Below are 21520 nucleotides of genomic sequence, written 5' to 3' on the forward strand. Positions count from 1 at the left end.
CACGTTCTGCGGCATCAAGAAATCACCAGTTTAGTGATGGAGGGAAGCGTGGAGGGTAAAAATCGTAGAGGGGACCAAGAGATGAATACACTAAGCAGATTCAGAAGGATATAGATTGCAGTAGTTACTGGGAAATGAAGACGCTTGCACAGGATAGAGTAGCATGGAGAGCTGCATCAAACCAGTCTCTGGACTGAAGACTACAACTACAACAACATTATTATAAAATGAGCATCATAATTCGTTATATTTTGGAACACAACAGTCATCATGAAATTAGGTCTACAATTTAAATTACATCAATCATGTGTAGCTCCACGATATCTGCCTTTAAAATGACAGTGATCTCTATGTTTTACATCACTTTTCTTGTAGCATTCATTGGAGATGTAACAAATTCCTTCTGTATGAAATACATCTTGCTCTTTGGAACAAATAATCATTTGATTCTATTAAAACAATTACTTTTAGTGGACGCAGTAATCAGAGGCTGCTGTTTACTGAACCATTCAATACAGTCAGCATCTCAGTACGATATAAAGATGAGATGGTGGGTTGGTTGATTTGGTGGAAGAGACCAAACAGCGAGGTCATCGGTCTCATCGGATTAAGGAAGAATGGGGAAGGAAGTCGGCCGTGCCCTTGCAAAGGAACCATCCCGGCGTTTGCCTGAACTGATTTTAATGAAATCACAGAAAACCTAAATCAGGATGGCCAGACGCGGGATTGAACAGTCGTCCTCCTGAATGCGAGTCCAGTGTGCTAACCACTGCGTCACCTCGCTCGGTAAAGATGAGATGGAAAACGCTACTAAGAGCTAGCCTAAAAAGATTATTATCTAACAGAACTCGTAAATTCCTCCGTTTCCAGCAGGCAGAATTAAGAGATTCATATGATTCTCACGATTATGATGTTTCGAGACAAATAATGCCATTACTTTAAACTCTTTTTCTTCATGTTATTAGGTCCCCACTCTACCTACCCACTAGTGATTAGAGTACTGAATACGATACTCATTAACAAATACATTTACATTGTTTTTCTCCATTATTTCCGCGTATTTCAGTTCAGTAGGAAATGAAATGTTAGCAAAGTTGGATGCATGTGATTATGGATGATAACTAGACACACAGCTCAAGTGATCATTTGCTAGAGTACAAACTGACTGTAATTGACTACATGAAGCAATGTACTTCGAATCAACACTTACCACTGTTTTTTCGTCTGCAACCACTTTTGATAATTTTCTGTGTGTGCTCCCATAAAGTGCTTTATTTATCTTCACATTAGCGTCAAGTTTCACAATTTTTTTTATTGCCCGATCAGAACGGTGAACTGGGAAAGTTTCTTGTCTTTTAAAAAGTCGATCTGTAGCATTTGCTGAATGCCTTTCACTGACGTCATCAGGTAGTGATAGAGACGCATTCTTAACATCCATATTCATTTCCTTGACCTCACCGACGTCTTCCATCAAATATGTGGTACAAAGATTTCACTCTGCTCATTGCTCAGTGCCGCGCGGGATTAGCCGCTGCATGCTGTGACGGTGGCCATTAATTAAAATCATTATATATAGCCATTTATTTGTGTGGAAGACAAATATATTGTGCAGAAAATTAGGTTGCCAGCTATTTAAGTGGAAATCATACTGATGATCGTAAACCTGTTTGCGTTTTACGGCTTTTGAGCAGGTGTAATATTTCATGGGCATGAAAAAGTACTATTCACATTCACATATTGATACTTCAATTAATTCTTTCTTCAGCCATCACTGTAAACAGTCTCTAGCCACACTCGAACCCCTCTGAGAACGCTCCTGGAAGTCGCCTAATCCACGGGGCATTCATTTAAGGGAAACTTTCGATAGATTTGGTACTGTAAAATGGTTATTGCTGACTCTATTATTCCTTGCCATCACTAGTATTATTGTTCCGATATTTGCCTACCGATAAGTATATTTCAGTTGATTTATTCGTTCACTTTATGAACAGGTGTTTACTTAATAGTGAGCTTTGATTATGAACCAAAGATACCGAAAAACTTAGTGGTGTGGAAGAAGTAGTATCACTAGATAAAGAGTGATACTCAAGATAAATTCATTGTGATATGCAGTATCTGCAAGCAAGGTTCGTATTCTGAAACTACATTCATTAAAGGAATTCAAAGAAAATCAACGAATAATGACAAATACTACTCACGAAAAAATTACTTCTGACAGGTTCCAGTAGATGAGCAAAAAACAAATGATTAAGTCACCATACAATTAAAAAAAATCTTATATGCTTTCTGTTTATATCGTCTCAGCATACACTGGAAGAGGCTTATCAGTGATGCAAACAAAACCAGTGGGTAGAGAAAGAGTTTTCACTAATTAGAAGGAGTACCAAGTGCACTGAGGTGTGAATGAGAATTTGAATGGAGGAGGGAGGTATTCTAGGGTAATCAATAGAGCTGTGCAAAGGCCACTGAGCGAGGATGGTACAGTACTGGAATAGCAATGAACGAATCGGGGAATCCTGCCTGCAAGACAATCGTGGCTGCTTTATCAAAGGAAGTGGACTGAGGCGTGAATGGGAATGTGGATTGAAGAGGGAGACGTGCCAGGGTAGTCTGTACAGTTGCGCAAAGCTACAGTGTCAGGGTGATGTAGTTGTTAGCGCAACTGCCTAATGAGTAGGAGACAAGTTTGAATCACAGGCTTGGTATAAATTTTCATTCATCGCTTCAGGGTGCATATACACATCATAGATAATTCAGATCAGAAAAGATCTCTAGATTCATATAGTTTCATTTGATTAAAGCACCTATTCTTGGATTTCAGGCGGGATACCCCATTTCGTTCGAAGCTTAGTTGCTATTCAAACTGTTTGTTGGAGAGTCTCTGCAGTGCTGTTCAAGTTTAGGGGGTATAGCAAGTGGGCTGAGGCGTGAATGTGAATTGGGATTGAGGAGGGAGGCGTGCTAGGATAGTCCGTGCAGATGTGCAAAGCTGCTGTGCCATGGTGGTGTAGTGATTAGCGAATCTTCTTGTGGTCAAGAGAGCTGGGGTTCGAGTTATGGCCTTAATGCACATTTTAAATCGTTGCTTCATTCTCCATGTATTGTATGTATTGTGTATTAAACCGGGGACCTACAAACGACTGAGAGGCTTCGTCCCGCCGTAGCCCTCAGTGGTTCAAACCCCACAACAGGCCACAGCAGTCCACCCACCCCACCGCCACCCCCCACCGAACCAAGGGTTACTGTGCGGTTCGGCCCCTAGCGGACCCCACCCGGGAATGTCTCATACTAGGCGAGTGTAACCCGAAATGTTTACGTGGTAGAGTAATTATGGTGTACGCATACATGTTTGCACAGTAATATCCGACATAGTGTATCTGAGGCGGAATAAGGGGAACTAGCCCGCATTCGCCGAAGTAGATAGAAAACCGCCTTAAAAACCATCCACAGGCTGGCCGGCACACCGGATCTCGACACTAATCCGCCGGGCGCACTCGTGCCGGGGACCGGCACGCCTTCCAGCTTGGGAAGCAGCTTGTTAGACCGAGCGGCTAGCCGGACGGGCTTTCATGAATATAACATAGATGTGTGAAACTTGAAAATATCACTGAAACCATACACTTTCATGTAACTGTTTCTTTATTGAAACATAAATTTATAATGTAGCACAAGTTTTTGACTTCTTAAAATCAACCAATAACACACATTTAAAGCGAGAAATATGAAAAATTCTTATTCAAAGAAATAGATTCATAAATTTTTAAAACCTTTGTCCATAGAAATACACTGTTTATTCACCTCTCCTTGACTAAGATATATTATTTGTCTCTGAAAAAGTAGGCAACACTAGTCATTGTTTAAGTATCACCAAAAAGGATGAAGAAGTGACTAAGTGAAATCTGGAGAGTAAGTGATGAATTTTCTTTTTTTATATAGTTGTACCGAACTCTGGTCTCTTCCAAAAAGGCAACACATCATCTGCATGTACGAGTAACTCATGTAGTTTTCTGGTCTTTTTATCCACAGACAAGTAGTTTACCTCCATTCTTCATTGAAACCGCGACACTGTACGTCCACTTTCCTTCAAGACACTGAATTATAAATATTATTAAAGTCTTAGAATAGCACGAAATAAGTGAACATTACAATAAACAGGAATATCTAGATACAATAACTTAATACTGAATGCAATAAATTCAATGCACATGGGAGCCAGGAGGTCTCCGTGCGTACAATAAACAAGAATATCCGTGTTTGTGAAGATCTCCTAGCATTCGAAAACAATATTGAAATTTAAACCGCATCAGAATGTCTCATGTTACGTACGTTTTTTCAAGCAAATTGAAGTAGAGTTAGCGGGCCTGATTAACTGACGTAGTTTGGTGACTCCTGAGTTAAGCAGAACAGTGTCTGCGCGAGGTGAGCTGCTAATTCAGTTCTCGAATATGAAAGATAAAGTGACGTGGAAATATGCCGAACTGTCTGTTTCTGGCAGCAGTTCACCTAATGTACAGGGTGTAGCTGAATTCACTTTACAGACTTTGAGGACACGACCCTTACATCAAAATAAGAAAAAAATTCCAGTAAACATGAGTTCTAAAGTGCATAACTTAAGAGATATGAAGACTTGTTCATCTTCGATGCTGTGAAATTCATATCTTCTACTGCATGCTCTTTGCTTTCCATATTTCGGGAGGAGATAGTACTGTCCAAAATAAGAAAAGAAGTCCAATAAACAGGCTTTAAAATGCATACTGCAAGAGGTATGATCACTTGCTCATCTTCACTGCTGTGAAACATATCTCTTCTACGCAACAAGTGCCCATCGCTCTTAAGGTACCTATTTTAGATTCTATATCTACTGGGCCTTATTCCCCTGTTTGGGTCCATATTCCCTCCTCCCAAAACTGGAAAGCAAAGAGCTTGCAGTAGACGAGATATGCTTCACAGTATCGAAGATGAAGTTCTCATAACTCTTAATGTAGCATTGCGCAGCCCATGTTTAGAGGACGTGTTTTCTTCTTTTGGTGTACGTAACCTGTACTCAAAAAGTCTGAAAATAATTTAGTTATATCCTGTATAGCATTAATGACCAAAAGTAAAGAAAATTCTTGTCTAAACTTTTTCGTGCTCTTTTTAACAGTGAAAATTACACCCCTAGGTTACTCATATTACATGTAATTGTTGTTTGATTCTTTTTGCCACGTGTTGTGTTTCTTTCTATGCGAACTACGGAAGACTACAAAATGTTCGTCTCCATACAGGTAACTGGGAGCAGTGTAATATCTGCAAAGAATTAAACTAGTATTTGTTGTACAACTTGTTCACGTATACCACAATGAGATGCATCGCAAGAATGCGTAGCCACATTCCTACTGACAGCTCATCCTGTCACCCCAAGTTGCTGTTGTCAGGACATCCTACCTGCCTGATGCCAAAACTGTACGGCAAAACTATATATCAAGATCTAACAACGATGCCAGAAGGCACTCTGCTGCGGGTTTTTCGGATGGTTATCCAGTAGCTACGGGATGAATGCCTGGACGAAGATTAAGAGGTCCATCCCAACGAAATTCAATTCGGTTAATTCCTCGTAACAGTTTAAAAAAGTAATGTGTTGTCAACTTATTTATAAAAAAGGATGACACCATACTGATGAATGTATTGAAACAAAACTATTAACAAGGATTAGGCTGTGTACTTGAAATAAATGTGTACGAATGCAGAAATAGAACTGAATTTCCACTTTAAAATAAGCATCATAACATGCAATCATGTATATGTTTGTTCACTGTGTTCGTTCTCTTATGTACTGCTTCTGAAAAAATTATTTTAAACGAACAATGTATTAGAAAGAAATATTCTTTCCGGGTGCGTATGGTGACATGTACAGACAAACATTTATGTTCATGTCTGATGTACTGTCTAGCAAAACTACGTGGTAAGGATGAAAAACTGAGACACTCCACGTATTAGCAGCATTATGTTTTCAATGTAAACACTTTTTTCCTCATGTTTGCCTCTTAGTTGTAAGAATTAATATGTTCTCCTCTTGTCTTTGTCAAATAACTGCTTAGAATCTCAAGAGATTTAGTCAAAAGACTGAATGTTACCAGCAATAATCGAAGAACTTTCAAATTTAAATATCAGGCTTTTAAAATGAGAAATGGAGTCAATGTCATTTTTGCATAACAAGTTTAGAGAACTTTACAGATAATCATTACGAGTTTACCCTTTTATACTATAAATTTAATATCTCTGCCTTGCTAATTGAAAATAGTGTATCCAAGTCAGAGGCTACACGATACATGATCATTTAAATTTTGTATGGAAGAAAGAAGGTAAATAAAGTATAAAAAAATTAAGAAAATGTAAGGAAAAGACACATTATTCAAGAAATCAGGGTGTTCCAGAAGAAACTGACAGTATTCAAACATATGACAGGAACGATTTTTCGAAGCAAAAAATTCTAGTAAACATGGGTTCTAAACTGCATACCTTAAGAGCTATAAGCACTATTTCATCTTCGATACTGTGATACAAATCTGAACTACTGCAAGGGCTTTCCTTTCCATATTTTGGAAGCAGATAGTGTGGAGCACAAAAAGAAAAAAACTGTCTAGTAAAAATAGCCTCTAAAACCAGTACATTAAGAGCTATGAGCACTTCTTCAGTAGAAAAGATGTTTCACTGTAACGAAGATGAATAAATGCTAATATCTGTTACGGTATGCACTTTGCAGCCCATGTTTACAAGACAATTTTTTTCTTGTTTTGGTTCCAACTACCACCTCTCAAAATATGGAAGGCAAAGAACTTAAAATAGAAGAGATCTGCTTCACAGCATTGAAAATGAAGAAGGTATGCGTTTTAGAGTCATTTTTTCTGGACTTTTTTTGCTCTGAATGATTGTTCCTGTCATATTCCTAAATACTGGCCATGGCTCCTGGGATACTATAGTGGCAAAGACTAGCCAACCGGCAACGCACTTTGCCTCTTTTGAGATATATTTGTTACGTTAACTATCTGTGGTAACGTCGCACTTCACATGAGATCCCTGCACGCATTTGGAGGAACTGACCGTGGTTGCGATGCCATAATTCGTCCCACAGCAGCCATGATGAAAACTACATTGCCTAGATAAATAAATCTGCAATCATCTCTATTGCCAGTGTAGGGACGCTGAGCGGTGACGCCTACAACAGAGGTGGTGATGGAGGAATTGCGACAGGAGGGCGAGTGGCCTCGATTGGGCCTAACTGCTCTATTAGGCGGGCCAGTGGGGTCAGTCGCTGCTGGGCAACGACGCGCAGCGCTTCGCTTCGCACAGTCGGCTCCACTGCTTTCGCCCCGCATAAGGGTAAGTATTGTTGGTGCTGCCGCACGTTCCGATTTTCGCGGCAAATCCCGATTTCGAGGTGCACCGCGAACCGCCCCACGTTAGCCTTCCACGGGACGCCATACGTTCCAACTTTTAGACACTGCAAACAATAGGAAATGGAATGTTTATTCACTTAAAAAATGGTCAAGTACATTAAAAGTTCCAAAATGAGTTTCTGAACCCATCGAACAAGAAATCATTTGCCAGGGGGTCGTCGTCAACCGGTGAACTGAAGGGATGCCTCAGTGCACGCCCGCAATTATTTCTACAACGCGTGGCTCCTGTTTCTATTTTATTACAGCCAGGCCGCTGTTTTCTGAACAATGTGTAAGTCTCTGCCCCCCTCTCGGTCAATGAGAGGTCACGACTGCTGTTACAACTACTGCTTTCATTCCACGGCGGTGAGCGCCACTCTAGGGCGCCCCCTTGTTAGTTTCACGCTTTCGCTTTCAGTGAGAAGTAAAATGGGGGAGGCACGTGGCTTTAAATGAGTAAAACACGAACACCCAGTCCGTTGGCGGAGGAAATCCCCGAACCGGGTGGGAATCGAACACGGAAACCCGTATCGAGAGGCAGCAACGCCAACCCCTTTTTTTGTCTCATTTTGTTTTATATTGCTCGTTGAATTTATTCGAGGTGGACGTACGATAACACCCGTTCAGGTTCTTCATTCATCCGTTCACTCAGTTTTTTATTACAGAGGGTAGTTAACCCTTTGCCCGAACACGCTGAGCTACCGTGCCGGAGTCACAAAGCCACGAGCTGAGGACGTTCAGTTCATTCGGTCGGTGGAAATACGACTGGTAGGTAATTTATCGAATATGTATCTATTTCGAAACACGATAAATGCAAACACTTTCATCACAGCTCGTTTTGTATATTAATTAATTACAGCAGAAAGTCTAAACATCAGTCAATCTTATTAGTATTCTCATAAATTCAAAGCATACGATTCTTTATTAAGCGTAGGTTCCTTCATATTTTGTCCATTAGAGCGCATTTATTTCTGCATTTAGGCTTTATTTGTAGGCAATCTAATTAATCATAAAAGTTAGGATGACAAATGAAAAATCTAGTTTCATTTTTTTCCAATTTTTTGTTACTACTAGTCTAAAGTTCATATTTTCTGTGAACAGAACAGTACCCTCGAGCATTTGTACCAGTATATCATGAACAGAACAGTATCTTTCAGTATATTTGTACCAGTGCAGCAGTTTGTTCAATAATATATCATTAGAAAATCAGTAAGCTCCGATTCTTTACTGACTCGATCTCTCTTCTACACCAAAACAAACTTCTGACTTTTTACAAATGAGTTAACGTATTAAATATTTGACATTAAGCGATAAATAGTTAAGAAAAGGTTTGAAATTACGTTTCAAGTTCGATGACAATTGCTAAGTGCTCTCGTTATCAAACGCTGAATCAGTGTAGTGTGCGAAATTTGAGCTCCGTTTTAAACAAACCCTAGTTTTTCAAGCTTCTCAATATCTCTTGAATTACCGGTACGTGCGGTACAATGATATAATTTTGCAGGTACCTGCGATTCTATATATGGATACTGTCTGCCAAATTTGTTGCGAATGCTGTTAGTAGCAGTAGTAGCAGAAGTAGTAGTAGTAGTAGTAGTAGTAGTACAAGTACACTACTGGCCATTAAAATTGCTACACCAAGAAGAAATGCAGATGATAAACAGGTATTCATTAGACAAATATATTATACTAGAGCTGACATGCGATTACATTTTCACGCAATTTGGCTGCATAGATCCTGAGAAATCAGTACCCAGAACAACTACCTCTGGCCGTAATAACGGCCATGATACGCCTGGGAATTGAGTCAAACATAGCTTGGATGGCGTCTACAGGTACAGCTGCCCATGCAACTTCTACACGATACCACAGTCCCTCAAGAGTAGTGACTGGCATATTGTGACGAGCCAGTTGCTCGGCCAGCATTGACCAGACGTTTTCAATTGGTGAGAGATATGGAGAATGTGCTGGCCAGGGCAGCAGCCGAACATTTTCTGTATCCAGAAAGACCCGTGCAGGACCTGCAACATGCGGTCGTGCATTATCCTGCTGAAATGTAGGGTTTCGCAGGGATCGAATGAAGGGTAGAGCCACGGGTTGTAACACGTCTGAAATGTAACGTCCACTGCTCAAAGTGCCGTCAATGCGAACAAGAGGTGACCGAGACGTGTAACCAATGGCACCCCATACCATCACGCCGGTTAATACGCCAGTAAGGCGATGACGAATACACGCTTCCAATGTGCGTTCACCGCGATGTCGCCAAACACGGATGCGACCATCATGATGCTGTAAACAGAACCTGGATTCATCCGAAAAAATGACGTTTTGCCATTCGTCCACCCAGGTTCGTCGTTGAGTACACCGTCGCAGGCGCTCCTGTCTGTGACGCAGCCTTAAGGGTAACCGGAGACATGGTCTCCGAGCTGATAGTCCATGCTGCTGCAAACGTTGTCGAACTGTTCGTGCAGATGGTTGTTGTTTTGCGAACGTGCCCATCCGTTGACTCAGGGATCGAGACGTAGCTGCACGATCCGTTACAGCCAGGCGTATAAGATGCCTGTCATCTCGACTGCTAGTGATACTAGGCCGTTGGGATCCAGCGCGGCGTTCCGTATTACCCTCCTGAATCCACCGATGCCATATCCGGCTAACAGTCATTGGATCTCGACCAACGCGAGCAGCAATGTCGTGATACGATGAACCGAAATCGCGATAGGCTACAATCCGACCTTTATCAAAATCGGAAACGTGATGGTACGCATTTCTCCTCCTTACACGAGGCATCACAACAACGTTTCACCAAGCAATGCCGGTCAACTGCTGTTTGTGTATGAGAAATCGGTTGGAAACTTTCCTCATGTCAGCACGTTGTAGATTTCACCACCGGCGCCAACCTTGTGTAAATGCTCTGAAAAGCTAATCATTTGCATATGACAGCATCTTCTTCCTGTCGGTTAAATTTCGCGTCTGTAGCACGTCATCTTCGTGGTGTAGCAATTTTAATGGCCAGTAGTGTAATAATTATGAAGTAGTGAAATGAAACGCCATGGCCGATGATGAGGTCTGACTGCATGTACAGCAAAAATGTAGTACGCAGTAATTTTTTTCCGTTAATGGAGCGTCAAGTTTGTTGCAAGTCGTTAAGCGCTCTCATTCTCTAAAGTTCGGATATTTGCATGACGTAAATTATGTTGCCTCAGGACATACACAGTTCCTAACTGTAAAACTTGTCTTACTGCATTAAAACTGTAACATCTGATTGTACCTCTTAAAGAGTAGATTATGACAGCATTTTAAATTTTTAAATGTTGTCACTAATTATGTAGAATACTGAAAATTAAATTTTTGCTGCCCTGGATGGCGTTAGGTCACCAAACCGAAACTGGGATTGGGTTAACGTGCGCTACATTAGCCGCTTAGTAATATACTGGACTTATAATTTACATCAGTTTTGTTGTGCCTCGGCTTTTACGTTCCTGTTGAGCCTGTTTTTTTGAACTACTACTCCCCATTCGCGATTTTCTGAAAAGTGGATCTGGCAAAAATTAGTATAGTCCAGCATTCTCACCTGGAGCTGACATCTCACTCAAGAGAACTTCAGTGGGATACTACAAGGGGTGGACAACACCCACATCTTCACGTAGACGGTGATTCCGTGGTGATGCAACAAACTTTCAGGAATGAGGGAGAAAGATAAACGTATCAGTTCGAGGTAAGGGAATCTGGTCAGGAAACGACCGAGCCGGAAATTATAGGCGAATACACTGATGAGCCAAGACATTATAACCACTACCCAACGCTAGGTTGTAGGCTGCCTGACGGCGCTGAGCTCACATCACGCCGTAAGAGAAGTGTATGAGCGGAGCACAGACGAATGGGGAATCATTCTAGCGATGATAAGTGGCGAAAATGCGGAAATCCGCCGACTTAAGCGACTTCCACTAACGCCAGATTGTTGTGGCCCAGTACCTGGCAGTGAGCATCTCGGAAACGGCGAAGACGGTCGGCTGTTCGCGTGCTTCTGCCTTGAGGATCTATGAACAGTGGTCGAGGAATGCTGAAACCACTAGTAAGCGGCGAGTAGGACGTTCCAAGCCTCATCACAGAACATGGAGATCGGAGACTTGCCCGCTCTCTAATGCGGTACAGGCGGCGGCGGTCTGTGTCAGATCTGACGACAGAATAGCGTTGGCGCAGGCACAAGTGTTTTGGGGCACACCTTTCAGCGCCCAGTGTTGAACTCGGTGTTTCGCAGCAGAGGATCTCTGCGTGTTCCCATGTTGACCCAACAACATCGTCAATTATGATTACAGTGGGCACGGGACCATCTAGAATGGAGTGCGCGTCGATGGAATCGTGTCGCCTCATCAGATGACTCCCGTTTATCATTAAACCAGGTCGATGGTCGTGTCCAGGTACACCGTCATCCAGGCGAACTGCTGCTGGAAACATGCAGCACGGACGCAGGCTGATGGAAGCAGTATGTGGACATTCACTTGATCTTCCATGGAACTGGACTCGCATTCGGGAGGACGACGGTTCAATCTCGTCTCCGGCCATCCTGATTTAGGTTTTCCGTGATTTCCCTAAGTCGCTTCAGGCAAATGCCGGGATGGTTCCTTTGAAAGGGCACGGCCGATTTCCTTCCCCATCCTTCCCTCACCCGAGCTTGCGCTCCGTCTCTAATGACCTCGTTGTCGACGGGACGTTAAACACTAATCCCCTCCTCCTCCTCCTCAATGGAACCTGCGGTAGTAATCAAAGGCACCATGACAGCTTTGGACTACGTGAATATTTTTAGGGTCCACCTGTAACCCTTTACGCTTGATGTCTTCCTCGAGAGCCATAGCATCTTCCAGCAGAGCGTCGATGCCACAAGGCAAGAATCGTGCAGCAATTGTTTGAGGAGCATGACAGTGAACTCATGTTGATGTCATGGTCAGAAGATTCGACTTATCTGAATCCGATGAAACCCAACTGGGACGCTGTCAGGCGCCAGCTGCGATCCTCGTAAATAACGTAAACTTTGCGACATGTACGTAGGCATCTGTTGCCACAAACCTCTGGAACTATGTCAAGTACTTGTCAAATTCATGGCACGCAGAATCACTGCTGAACACGCTTTTAAGTAGGCGGTCATAATGTTTTGGCTGATCAGTGTTTGGTTTTGAAATTTTTGCCAGTGAACCTCTTCTGATGCTTTCATTATTTTTTCTGGGGGAGGTAGTATGAATCAAATAAGAAAATATGTTTAGCAAACAAGGGCTCTAAAATGTATATCTTAAAAGCTATGTGCGCTTGTTCGTGTTTCTTACTGTGAAACACATCTTTTCTACTGAACAAGTGCTCATCATTCTTAAGGTATGGATTTTAGAACCCATGTTTAATAGACAATTTTTTCTTGTTTTGATCCATACTACCTACTACCAAAATATGGATAGCAAGCAGAAGAGGTCCACTGTCAAACGTATCAGAAGGATTTCCTCTTATTTACTTCCGACTCGGTCGTTTCCGGATCAGGGTCCCTTGCATAAATTGATAAGTTTATCCCTCCCTATCATACGTGAAAGTTTGTAACATAATCATTGAATAGCTCTTTATATTTCACAGGCTACAGTACAACGCCTGGTGGTGGCTAATTCGTGACAGTATTAGCGTTTTTCCTTCCTACTATTTTCGCGTGTACCCGCTCTTATCTTATTCCCCCGAGATGTGCGACAGTAACAGCAGAATGGTCACAGAATCTCCCTCGGATACAGTTTCTGTAGATTTACATAACATGGTTTTGCTGGAACTACGACGCCCTTTGTTCCAGAAGTTATTATTTACGTTCCTCTAGCCTCTCTGTTAAGCTACGGTCAGAAATGTTTAGTGCAAGAAAAGAGTCTGTGGCATCCTGAGGATGACAAAGATAATAATAGGGATGTGTCTCAGAATCTGCGGTCTGAAATCGTTATTTTATTCGAAACTACAAGTTTCTAACAACTTAAAAAAATTATTGAACTGTGCCTTTTATTAGACTAAGCACGTTGTGTGAATGCCCGCCCCTTTCAGCCTCATATCGATACTTAATTCAGCCTGTCATCTGCAGCACAAGCAAAATCACTATCGGAAGTTTTAGGCCTAGGTTATGACCTCGCTGGGGTAAATATTCGATTCCGAAACTGTGTAAACCACGTGGTCTTGAAGCGAAGAACTCGTCGGGCCTTGTCCGGAGCGCATTTTCTTCCGGGAAGGAACTTCCTTGAACGTTATTCGATAGAGAGCGGAAAAGGTAGAAATCTGTGAGCGCAAGATCAGGTAATGAAGGTGGGTGCGGAATGGCTTCCCAACCCACCTCCTGTATCGAGTTCTTTGTCAGTCTAGCAAAATGCGGGCGCGCGTTATGGTGGAGAAGCGTCACTTCACGCAGTCTTCCTTGTCGCTGTTCTTGGACTGCGTCTGCAAGACGTCTCATTTGCTGACAATAAATGTCAGTAATGATAGTTACACCTTGGAGAAGCAATTTGTAATAGACCACACAGTCGCTAATCAACCAGATGGATAACTTTATCTTTTGTGGATGTGTACAGGTCTTTGTACTGGGACTTGCTGCTTTGTTTGGGCTCAACCATTCCTTTTTTTCTTTATGTTAACATAAAGACATCATTTCTCTTCACCATTAACGATACAGGATAGAAATGGCCGTGTTGATTTCGAGCCAAATGATGACGAACGATCCAAAAGCGACCACCAGGTGAGTTTCATATTTTTGGCTTAGAGCTTGCGGTACCGATACACATGATTTTAAAACTTCCCCATTGCATGCAAATGTCGCACAACTGTGGAATGAACAAAATGCATCATATATACCAGTTCTCCAGTACACTGACGTGGATCATTGTGGGTTAATACTTGTAAACGATCTTCATCAAACCCCGAAGATCTTTTATCTTGGAACTCTTCCATTTGGTCCGTGTTTGCACAGAAAAACAGTAATATCATAAATTGAGTCCGCCTTGATGTAAAACACCTTGTTATTCGTTTATTTCTTTATCATCCCAAACAAATTTCGGCGACAAATATCACCATCATCAGTGGGGTTTTTTAATCTAAAACATGCAGAAAATAGCATGGTTATACAGACACAGTAAAACACTAACAGTCGAGACTTCAACCCAGGCCTAACAAGAGAACTAGTGACAGAGGAAATCAAGCAAATCATCAGAAAGAACAAACCATCCGTAAACACAAATAAAATAAAAACATCTGATGAGAAAACTGTTGTGGCGTAACAAGACAGCTACGCCACACTGAAGCAGCTGAAAGGTACGCGTAATCTCACGTAGGCTAGATAGAGGTCTGAAACAGGATACTTATTAAGTGGTAACAAGAAAAGTATGTAGCTGCTGGATTACTTCACTTTTAATCCTTGTTGTATACATCGTTCTTGATGAGACATTTCATACGATAACTATCAAACTATGTAAGGCTAATGGCGCCTTGCTAGGTCGTAGCCATGGACTTAGCTGAAGGCTATTCTAACTGTCTCTCGGCAAATGAGAGAAAGGCTTCGTTAGTGTAGTCGCTAGCAACGTCGTCGTACAACTGGGCGAGTGCTCTTCCGTATCTCGAGACCTGCCTTGTGGTGGCGCTCGGTCTGCGATCACACAGTGGCGACACGCGGGTCCGACATGTACTAAATGGACCGCGGCCGATTTAAACTACCACCTAGCAAGTGTGGTGTCTGGCGGTGACACCACAAAAACCATAAATAGCATACACAGAAAACTAAAACAACACAATGCTCTCATCGCTAAGGCAGACAAAGGGAATGCTCTAGTCTTGATAACAGAGGCAGAATACATTGAGAAAACAGAAAAATTTCTTGCGGAAAATGAAATAAGCAAGCTAACCAGTGACCCAACCCAAAGATACCAAAGAAATGTAAAGACTCTCTTAAAAACATATCACACCGCTTGACACAGAACCAGACAAAAAGAATGACACAAAAGAGCCGTAAAGCTCCACTCTTAACTAGCTTGCCAAAGGTCCACAAAGCTCTCATCCCAGTCAGGCCAGTAGTCGACTTCAGAAAAGCCCCATCTTACTTACTAGGGAGACACATGCACACGTTCCTACAGAAGACATACACAAACAACAGAAGCCTCAAAAACACAGGAGACATAATAAAGAAATTTAGGCATGTCAACATCCCCCCAACAGCAAAACTGGTATCTTTTGACATAACATCCATGTACACAAGCATACCCACAGATGAAACTATAAACATTATAGAACAACAACTAAAGTGCAAGAAATTCCCAGATGTTCAAATGAAATCTCATCCATTCTTAGGCTAATCACAGAACAATACTACTTCAGTTTCAACAACAACTTCTACTTGCAGAAAGAGGGGCTTCCCATGGGGTCCCCCATCAGTGGAACCTTAGCCAACATTTTCTTGGACCATATAGAGAACACAATATTCAATAACATTGTAAAACAAAGTGGGTACAAAATAATATACCGGTACCAATATGTGGATGACATAATCTATCTTGTAGATGAAACACATAACACGACAGAAGAGCTACGCAGCAACATCAAAACAGTACACCCACAAATCCACTTCACAATGGAAATAGAAAACAACAAGAAACTAAATTTCTTGGATCTTATAATCACAAGAAACAACTTAAAACATGAATTCTCCATCTACAAAAAACCCACATCCACAAGCACTGTTATCCACAGCTCATCCAACCACCCGACAGTGCATAAATATGCCAGTTTCACACACATGCTCCACAGGATAAACAAAACACCTCTTAAACCAGACAACTAGACACAGGAACTAAATATAATCAAACAAATTACTGTTGAAAACGACTACTAAACAGACATCATAAACAAACTCAACAACAAGGTAAAACTGAAACACGCAGTACACACAGACAACACAGCGGACCACACCACTTCAGAAAAAAGAAAGAGATGGTACACACTAACATACAATAACAAAATATCACATAGAATAGGAAACATCTTGAAAAATCAAGGGATCCCAGTAACATTCAGAACAAACAACACGGTTCATAAAAGACTAAGGCCAGTCATAAGAACCTTACACAAATTCAGCAACGCGCGAATATATCTACTCACTTGCAACTCCTGTCAGGCCCAATACTTAGGACAAGCAAGCAGAAATTTCCGAACGAGGTACACAGAGCACATGAGAGCTCTAAAACGTGACAGCACAGATTCAACTTTTGCAGAACATCTAATGAACAAAAACCATAACCCCACTAATATCGAAAACGATCTACACATTCTGAGAAACAGCAACAGTCTATACCGACAACTAACAATAGAAGAAAATTACTACATACGAAAGGCTATAGTCGAAGGGAAAAACGTAATAAATGAAAACACAACACTTTGCAACAACACACTCTTTACCGCTCTGAGAGAACTGACCAAGGACACAGAACAGAAAGCACACACGCAAAAGAACCACTTCCCCATCACACACAAAGACATAAATAATGAACAGAAGTCGTCGTAATTCGTGTTACTGTTTTCATAGCCTTTCTCGCCACATGCCATACACCTCTCGCGACACACGCGAACAGCAAGATAACGTAATGTTCTGGATCAGAAACAAAGTGCGAAAGTTTTGTTTTTCTGTGTATAAAAGCAGCCACATACTATCCAACGAACGTGAGTACACGAATAGCTAAGTAATAGCTCAGTACTCACCAAATAACTGGTTTCCACGACACTAACACAACCCCAAGTATATATTGCTGACATACGAAGTTCACCTTTTAGCATTTTGTTTACTAACATCCGCTCACATGGTTGCAGATGACATGATGTTCGGCAAGTAAAAACCGGCAACAGAAAAAAGAGCACAGAAAATATGCCTCAAACAGTGCCAATAATTGCTTAAAACATGCTGTATCATACAATAAATAACGTAATATGAAAGTAGCCGTAGAAAACCATATTTCAAAAGACGAATAGTAAAAATGTAATAACGTTTTACTGTGTTTGTATAACCATGCTATTTTCTTGATGTTTTAGATTAAAAAACGCACTGATGATGGTGATATCGCCGAAACTAGTTTGGGATGATAAAGAAATAAACGAATAACAAGGTGTTTTGCATAAAGGCGGACTCAATTTCTGATATTACCCGAAGATCTTCCTGAACGTGGAGTGTCACTAGTGTCAAAATGATCGTCCTTAAAACGATAGAAGCATTTTATTGCCGTGTTCCGTACATTGACACTATCCCTATAAAGGGCGCAAATGTTTGTGGCTGACTCCGCTGCTGTCACCCTTGTGTTGAACTCATACGGAAGAATATGTGGGAAATGTTCCGATTTCTCCACTTGGGACTCCATTTCCTAGCGTCAACAGCTCCACTCACTATCTCCGAATGACGAAATGACAATATATAAACTCAAATAGCTACAGTGAACTACAAATATAAAATAACACTCGAAAAATAAACCTATAGCTACCGGAATACCAACAAACAAAACAAAAACTCTACGAACTTATGTACCAACCTAAAACAATATTAACACTTCACTTAAGATATAAGTGTTGGCTGTTGCGATCTTCTCTGGCTAAAGTAAGGCGGTAAACTTAAACTCACGGCTCTTGATCCATAAAGGCTCTGAAAACTATTTTCTTGGCGCCGAATTTTTGTGATTCGGAGCCAACCAGTAAATCTCACGAATAATTAGTCGTTTTGTTCCACATCCGAGGCATTATCACATCAACCTTGTTACGTTCCTAGCATCATTCAGAACAGAAAATTTGAACAGTTTGCACGTTAACCATCGGCAGACTGTGCCTCAAACACTGCTTCCGATTCTTCCGCCAAATCCACCTTTTCTATTCCCATCATGCGGGCTACGTAGCAGATTGCCTTCCGTCCAGATTTTACATAATTACAAACCCTCATGACCTATACGTGAACTAGCTCTACAAATTCTATTTTAAAACAGCAGCATTTGAGCCGAACACAGATTTGAAAATTATATTAACAAATTTATTACAGTGATACAGACTTACAGGAAATATGAATAACCATTTACATAGATGCTCAACCAAAGAACTTGATTACACAGATATCACATTAAGCATAAGACACAAAAAGTTACATGAAAGATATATAGTCGATCGTGAATATAAGTGTCACAGTCACGAATCGACTATGTAATAAAAAGTTTCTTTCCTTATCTCACGTATTTGTTTGGGTATTCCAATAACTGAGGAAGAATGTTGAACACTCACCACTTTCTTTTAGACATAGATGTAGCTCATTCACATGCATTCGTTGTCTTTTGAATACCTAAAGCCGCAGTGCAGCACTCGCCTCCAAGCACAGTGAATACCTTTGGCGACTATGCCTGGCGAGCGTTGTCGGTTCGACTGCGACCGCAGCCTTACATTTTCTTATGGGCTATACACTGAGGTCATGGGATACCTCCCAGTATCGTGTCGGACCTCCTTTAGCGAGACGTAGTGCAGCAACTCGACGTGGATGGACTCAACAAGTGTTTGGAAGCCCTTGCAGAAATACTGAGCTATGCTCCCTTTACACGCGTTCATAATTACACAAGAGTTGCCGTTGCGAGATTTTGTGTACGAAGGGACCTATCGGTTACGTTGAACAAATTTTCGTGGAGATTCTTGTCGGCCATTTTGGGTGGCCAAATCATTCACTCGAATTGTCCAGAATGTTTTTCAAACCTATCGCGAACAATTGTGGCCCCGTGGCATGGTGCATTGAGATCCATAAAAATTTCATCTTTGTTTCGGAATAAGAAGTCCATGAATGGTTGCAAATGGTCTCTAAGTAGACGGACATAATCATTTCCAGTCAGTGATCAGTTTAGTTGGAACAAAGTACCCGGTCCATTCTATGTAAACACAACCCACAGCATTTTGCAGCCATCATCAGCTTGCACAGTACCTTCAAATGGTTCAAATGGCTCTGAGCACTATGGGACTAAACATCTGTGGTCATCAGTCCCCTAGAACTTAGAACTACTTAAACCTAACTAACCTAATGACATCACACACATCCATGCCCGAGGCAGGATTCGAACCTGAGACCGTAGCAGTCGCGCGGTTCCGGACTGAGCGCCTAGAACCGCTAGACCACCGTGGCCGTGCACAGTGCCTTCTTGGCAACTTGGGTCCATAGCTTCGTGGGGTCTCCAGCATACTCTAACCCTACCATTAGCTGTTAGCAAAGGCACTCGTGTCGGTCTTCTGCTCTCTTAGCCCATTAACGACAAATTTCGCTGCACTGTCGTAACGGAAACGTTCCTTGTACGTCACACATTGATTTCTGCGGTTACTTCACGCAGTTTTGCTTGTCTGTTAGCACTGACTACGTAAACGCCGCTGCTCTCGGTCGTTAAGTGAAGACAGTCGGCCACTGCGTCGTCCAGGTGAGAGGTAATGACTCAAATTTGGTATCCTTGGCAACCTCTTGACACTGTGGGCCATTCTGCGTACAAATGACGGGTCCGCCGATGGACTGCTCCTATATACCTTTTGTACACGGCATTACCGCCAACTGTTGATGCGCGTATCGATACCTCATGACTTTGTCACCACAGCGTCCAGCCACGTTACGATCCTAGCAGCGAATCTCTGAATTCGTTCGATATCTGTGATTATCTCTATTCAATAAGGAGTCCAAACGTCTGTAGAGTAGCCTATAAGCGGCCACATTAGCGTATATTGCACGCGATTTCCGGTACTGATGAACTGCTGTTCTCCAGAACGCTTACAACACGAGTATATCTGCCATTCTCCTTTCCTGACACTGATTTTACACATTGGACCCATTTCGTATCGCTTCTTAGTATTAACTCTAAATAATTATGTGGTGTGACGAGCTCAAAATGTTCACCACTGATCTTGCAGTCGGATACTGTTGGACCTTCTTTGTTTATGACGTAAGACTTCACTTCGTAAGCCTAACGCCTGTTCACAAATGAATATGAAATGCAGTACATTTAACATAGTCAGGATCAGCCCCACGTCTCGAATTTTCGCCAACACTGACTTGCTTTACTGGCTATGAAGTGCACTGAAAGAACTAAAAATATTTTTTCAGGTGAACACTCGTTTTGAATAATAATTCTGCTGAAAGCAGGACGCACTTAATAGCTTGTTCTCAGATCAAATATTCCTTCACGTAAATATATGAGAGCGAGTTTGATAAATTTCTGTGCGATACAAATCGAAGGCAGTTAATAATAATAGTGTGTTGTTCATTAACTCAATGAGCAGTGGCAATAAAATCGCTTTTGTACTGTGATGGACCAAGTGGATCACAATTACACGAAACATGTAAATCTAAACAAAAGGAAACCGCATAAAATGTACAATTCCCATAACAGTATTAAAACATTAGGAAGGAAATGAATGCTATACACTAATCTCAAGGATGAACAATTAAAATGCCGATTAATTCGAAATAAATTCGCTGAAAGCAAATAACTTGCCGTCAGATAAGTCAGGTATAGGTGTGCTACCTTCATTGAAGTTAAAAAGTCTCCACTTTCGTGCTGGACCTCCTTTTGATTGGTGTAGTGTAGCAGCTCGACCTGACGGACTCATGTAGTCGTTGGAAGTCCCCTGCAGAGATATTGGGCCATGCAACCTCTACAGCCGTCCATAGCTGTGAAAGTTTTGCTGGTGCAGGATTTGTGTATGAAATGACCTCTCGATTATGTCCCATAAATCTTCGATGAGTTACCAAACCATTCACTCGAATTTTCCGGAATGATCTTTAAACCAGTCACAAACTATTGTGGCCCATTGACATAATGCATTCTCAGTCATAAATATTCCATCGTTTTTTTGGGACCGTGAAATTCATGAATGGGTGCAAGTGCTCATCAAATAGCCGAACATGACCATTTCCAGTTACTGATCAGTTCATTTGGACCAGAGAATCCAGTCCATTCCGTGAAAACGCAGCCCACACCATTAAGGAGCCACCACTGGCTTTCATAGTGCCTTGTTGACAACTTAGGTCCATGGCTCCGTGGGGTCTGCGCCACACTCGAACCGTACCATCGGCG

General features: G+C 41.7%; 1 protein-coding gene across 1 annotated transcript in view; it reads left to right on the forward strand.

Annotated features, from left to right (window-relative positions):
* Positions 1 to 7291: 7291 nt before the first annotated feature.
* LOC126412305 (cytochrome P450 6j1-like) overlaps positions 7292 to 21520 on the forward strand; it is a 108193-nt gene continuing 93964 nt past the window's right edge. Inside the window, exon 1 of the mRNA XM_050081826.1 lies at positions 7292 to 7359. The gene's annotated coding sequence lies outside the window, so the exon portion shown is untranslated. The remainder of the gene's footprint in view (positions 7360 to 21520) is intronic.

This window comes from Schistocerca serialis, chromosome 7 (genome assembly GCF_023864345.2).
Source record: "Schistocerca serialis cubense isolate TAMUIC-IGC-003099 chromosome 7, iqSchSeri2.2, whole genome shotgun sequence".
Taxonomy (NCBI): Eukaryota; Metazoa; Arthropoda; class Insecta; order Orthoptera; family Acrididae; genus Schistocerca; species Schistocerca serialis.